Below are 5,859 nucleotides of genomic sequence, written 5' to 3'. Positions count from 1 at the left end.
CAATCTGGGAAAAGAAACAACAGCACATGAATTGAAGTCTCTGAAAAGATGAAGCTTTAATACAGATGTAATACATACCTAATGAGAAAATTACAGTTGAAACGGGAATGGAATGGCATCAACAAGCTCAATTGTTATTATTTGCATTGCAGTGATGCCTTAAAGATCCATTATGGAACTTCCTTCAATTGCAATTTGATAGTTATTGCTTCAAATAATTTATAATTCAGTGAATAAAGCCATTATTATTTAAACAATAGTCTTTAGGCAACAGCTTTAGAAATAAAAGGCTGACCAAACAAAGAACACCATCTACTGCAGAAGCGAACAAGATGTTCCAAATGGCAACTTTAGTAGTCAAGCATGTTTGATTTTAACCCGCAATTCGTTCTTTCAAATGAAACTTTAGAAATGACCTTTTGATACATATTCTATGAAACTTACCAGCTGAATTGTCAGAAAGATGCATTATCAAAACAAAACACAATTGTTAGCACAAAAGGAAACACGGTTAGCTGTTTTGGGACTAAAAAAATATCTTTTTTTTTTTAAGTAGTATTTAATATCCTAAAAGTTTGGCATGCCAAATTAAACCTCTCATAGAACAGCAATCCTGAAAAAATGATGATGAAACAGTTAAAAGAATGCCTTCTTCCTTTAATAATGTGCCCACTGAAGTTAAAATTGACTCTGGAAAGTGATTTTCATCAACCTGTAAACAATTAACAAATCTCTATTCAAATTTACCATGGGTAAATATTCTTTCATTTACACATATATGAATATTATATATTTTAATATTTCTCTATGTCTCAGACATTAAAATAGAAAAAAAATAATCTTTTAATTCTGCAAAATAGTCAAAAGTACGTCAGGTAAAATTCGTACCTAACAAAAGCTCCGGTTCCAAAGTGAGCACAACCTGCTTGGTTGTACCAGAGCCACCTTACAATCAGCTTATCTTCAGAATCACTAAGTCAACTCACTGCCTGACTTTTGACTGTTCTCTTCCTGTTTCCCCACGAAGCAGCAGCTGATTAATGTACAGTACATACTGTATTTTGTACCCACATATTTTCTGCTACTTTCCTCTTTCACGCAAAAACACAATCACAATCCAATCCTATTCGCAGCTCTCAAGTCTTCTGTCATTTCAAGAGATGCACAAGCTCCTTTTGGTCTTCTGTACTGTGAACAGAGTCACTTTTATACCTTTCTGAGGAACACTTGACATCTCCTACCTAAATCCAAGCTGCACTGATTACGTGCCAGATGTAATCACGTGGAAGTGTGGTATTGCCTTTAGTAAGCTGATACTTGATAATTTGCCTTAGAATATTTTTTTGTTGTTGTAATTTTTTCTTTTAAATCTTTGATTGCTCCTCGCAAAACGTCTTTACTGGAAAATCCATGTTTTACTTTCATTTTTCCTGCACATGCCCATGAATATATCCCGGATCCACCCTGGTAGGCTGTTTTTATAGAGTGCAGTCCTTAGCAGCTGTCTCCAATAAATTACTATCTGTGCCGAGTGCTGCTCAATTCATTAGCAATTACAACCCTTGGGAAGCATCCTGAAATTATCCCATGACTTGAAAGAATAAAAATATTCATTTTCTCAGCAGAATTTGCCAGGTCACTCTGCACTCCTTGTTCCGTTTCAGCAACTGCGTGGAGCAGAGCTACTCAGAGTGCACAGCTAAGGCTGACATTAAGCTCTTCAAAACACTTCCTATCCGCTATTAAATCTTATCATCAGCAACCCTTGCTCAATTTTCCTACTCTGCTTAACATTTTACCCTCTAATTAGCTTCCTAAGAGCGACCAGATCCAAAAACCTCACACAAATTATGCCCATTGCTTTTCAGTATCCCCCCACTTCCTCTGCTTTTCATGTACATTTTCATAAAGACAAAACTTATTTAATATTTTATAATTATTTGCCATATCCTTTTATAATTTGTGGGTTTTTTTCATAGCCCTATTTATAACAAATTCCACAACTATCTTCTTCAAAGTGATATCTAGAAAAAAACCTTGATTTTACACTCCCTCAAAATTATTTCACTCCTCTAACATCATAATCTTACAAATACTTGACTTGCTATTTGTACTCCACTTTTATGAAAGTGGTGAAACAGATATTTTAAGTAAAAGGAATATAATATATTAGAACTTAAAGCTTCAGACTTTAAAGTTAGCATAGCTCACCGAGTTTTAAAGCAGCAATGAAGCTGAACAGCAGATTTTCACATTAGAAAATATCTCATGACTAAATACTTGCCCACCGTAAGGTACAACACAGTGTATAGTAAGAGTAAATATAAAAAGCTCTAAAATTATATGTTGAATCCAGTGAAGATCTGAAGTCACAAATTTTGTCTGTTTTTCAAAGAAAAAAATCAAAACAACCCAGCATGTTCTGCCAAGTAAGCACAAAAGTTCTACTGAGTTTTAGCTTATATGCAAACAAAACACCACTTGGCATTTGATAGCTGAGTAAAGCCAGCAATATTTCCTGATTCTTATGCAATTTTCCACTGTTAAAAAAAAAATAATAAAAAAAAAAATCAAAAGCTTCTGAAATGCCAAGACAACTACTTTGACATGACAATTTCAAGAGGGTATGCAATACTTCTCTCCCTTGGTTCAAGAAAGCTCCTGAATATGAATACAAACAAACCTTTTATAGTCATTATTTACAATTAGGTCAAATACTTATAACAGCATCAAAAAGCTACTCCTAATTCCCCCAAATTATCAGTCAATTTCATCTCTTTCAACCCAAATGTTTAAAAAAATCCAAAAGAAACCCCAAACAAACCCCAAACATTTCAGGAAAACACTTTAAAATTTTTATTAAGTGCATGATGGAGAGAAAGGAAAAAACATAAAAGGATAACAGAATGTGAGGTGCTTCTTTTATTATTCACTTATACAGCTTTCTCTGCTGTATTTCTCATCTTAAATGCTCTTTCATCTCTTACAACCAGTCCTGTAGCAAAAGTCAAGCCGTGCACACTGCAAAGCCATTGTCATCCTGGAGTCTATTAATAAACTCTACTTCCTCTTTAATCTTCCCTTTCACCTCAGCTCAGCAGTTCACAGCAACATATGCTGGCGTCCTAGACTTTAAGACAAATATCCTTCAAAATTAACTGTATGATCCCTCTTTAATAGGTCCTGAAGTATTGACAGTTTACTTGTGAACAGGCCCAAGAATGGTCATGTCTTTCTCAGGATCTGGAGAAGACATCATGCCTACTCTGAGCAAGAAATATGTAAAAACAGGAAAATGAAATTAGAATTTAGGAAGAAAAGACAAATAAGAAAATAGCTAAAATAATAAGCAATAATAAGATAAATATTAAAATATTTATCTCAAAATATATTAAAATATTATTAAATGTAGTAAGAAAATAGTTATAGGTACAAAATTCCTAAACCGAAATAAATACTAAATTATCTTCCTGTAGAATCAGAGACTGAAAGAAAAGAAATCCACCTAGGACTTCACTGCTGCCACCAGCTTTATTTTTGAAGGGACTCTAGCAAATTGATAGTAAGCAACAATATAAATGACAAGAGTCCAGCCTTTATAACAGACAAACCATTTCTGAGAAAGATATCCTTTGGTTCTTTAGTAGTTAACAGTCACAAGTGGTCTAATCCCAAACATAGGGAGTATTATATTGGTATAAAACATGATTACATCAGACAGAAATATTCATTTATAAAAAATGCCCAAATGCTAAAATATTCTTTGCCTTCCCCACCTTGTAGCACAGCAGCGTAATGAAAGCAACACAATCTGTGTGCAACGAGCTGACACACTGACAACTCACGTGTTGGTTTATTTACTACGAGGGGTTTGAAGGTAACAAAATCCCTCAATTTATTTTTAAAAAAATAAATATATCTTTTCTGGAAGGGCAGAGCTATTTTGTTAAAGAAAATTAGATATTCCAGAGACTGATGCCCATTTCCACTCCTCCTGAATCTATCAGTCTCAGCCAGCGACAGATCACGGTATCAGATGGAAAAGAAGAAGAGCTTCACGCCATGGGTATTTTATATATTATGCCGGGGGAAGGGTTAAGGAGAGGAGGATGTAGGGGAAGGAAAAGGAAAGCCAAGAATGGCTGGAAAAATAATTATCTACCGATTAAGAAAATGTTATTAGTAGCAAGTCATTGTTATCACATGCCCCAAAAAACCCCCAAGAATTCTTCCCCAGCTAGATAGCAGGCACAGGCTGTAACTCCAGCCCGAACAAAAACAAGTGGACTATTACAAGGTACCACTTATCTCTAGCAGATCTGACCGTGTAGCAACACCAGAAAAGGACACATTTTCTCCACCCTTTCCCTTTTTAAAATATTACAAAACAACAACAACAAAAATCAGATGTATCCATGGTACACTGTAACTCCCCACAAATTCAATAAAAATGCCTCTTACTGCTATTCTGCAGCATTCAGTACTGCTGCTCTACAGAACGTAGAAAAACTATTTAACTTGCTGTGTGACATTATTTTTCATTTGTTTCTTCTCAAACCTCACCCTGCTCACACACTTCCCTTCCTCATGCTAAATTTTTGAATAGTTATTACTTTTTACCTCCTTGTTTCTCTACATTGAGGTAATTTAGTTATTCCTTATGTTCTTGTATTTTGGTGTCTTCTCCTCTTGTGTCTACCTGCTGTTCTCACCCAACACTCTCCTATTTGTATCTTCACTCCAGCCACAGATTTTACAAATGGGAAACTCCAGATAGAAATAGGTCCCATGGAGTCAGAGGAAACACGAGTTCTGCTGGCTGTTTAACATCTTGCCTGGAGATAACCACCAAGATGCACGTGCATGCTTAAGCAGGTATTACTACAGAAATGATCACCAGGGATTTTCTATCCTTGGTACATTGATATCAGAATTTCTCTGAGACAAACTGCTACTGGTTGGGTTGGCAGCAGTTTTCTGTTTACTGCAATGTTTTCCGTTTTCTATTAAGAGGACTGGAGTACCCAAAGGCTGGTCAAAAAGATGACAGCAAAAAGTCACACAGAAAATTGAATGCTAGACCCTACAAGTGATGCAGTTTTAAGACAAGATGTTTGGATGTCATTCACCACCGCTCTGGTTGTTGTCCCCTTTGCCTCTTTCAGGCCACTTTTTATTAATGATGGGGAGCTAAAGCTTTCAGAGAAAGGAATAGGTACTCCAGTATACACTTTGGTGTCCAAGCATCAGGACTTCAAGCAAACACGTTAATACAATAAACACAATAAAATAATTTTGAAAATACTCTTTTAAGTCTTTGGATTCAAAGCAGTTGTCCAGCATGGCCATTAGTGCTAATTACACTGCATCTTAGTTTATACAAATCTGCACTGAGTCTCTGTATCCTTTGTTTAGATTTTAGTCCATTCCCAAACAACCCTTCTGCTGGATGTGACATTAGCTAAGTGGGGTTCCTGCGAAAGAAACCTGGGGGTGAGCAGGAAAGGACTGGATGTGCCCTCTCTCCCCCCCTGAATTTCACTCCTTATAGAAAACTTAAAACCCAGAACACAATTCCTCTGTTTGTCTAGGGGGCAGAGGGGTAGGAGCATTGCAAGAAACTAATGACCATGACAGACAAATGAATAAGGCTCTGGCCAGGCAGGGGACAACATCACACGACAGGGGACACAGCACTGCCCAGTAGGAGGGATTAGTAATTGTGTTCACCTCCACAGAGCAGTGCAGCAGATGAGCCCAATCAACACTGCTTTTTCCACTTTCACAAAGTGTTTTGATCTTCATTTACACTTTCTGAATTCGAATATTTTTCCTCAGCCCTTCAGTAGAAGGAGCACG

The sequence above is a fragment of the Antrostomus carolinensis genome, unplaced genomic scaffold, assembly GCF_000700745.2.
Source record: "Antrostomus carolinensis isolate BGI_N321 unplaced genomic scaffold, ASM70074v2 scaffold5824, whole genome shotgun sequence".
NCBI classification, from domain to species: domain Eukaryota; kingdom Metazoa; phylum Chordata; class Aves; order Caprimulgiformes; family Caprimulgidae; genus Antrostomus; species Antrostomus carolinensis.
This window is presented reverse-complemented; position numbering follows the sequence as displayed.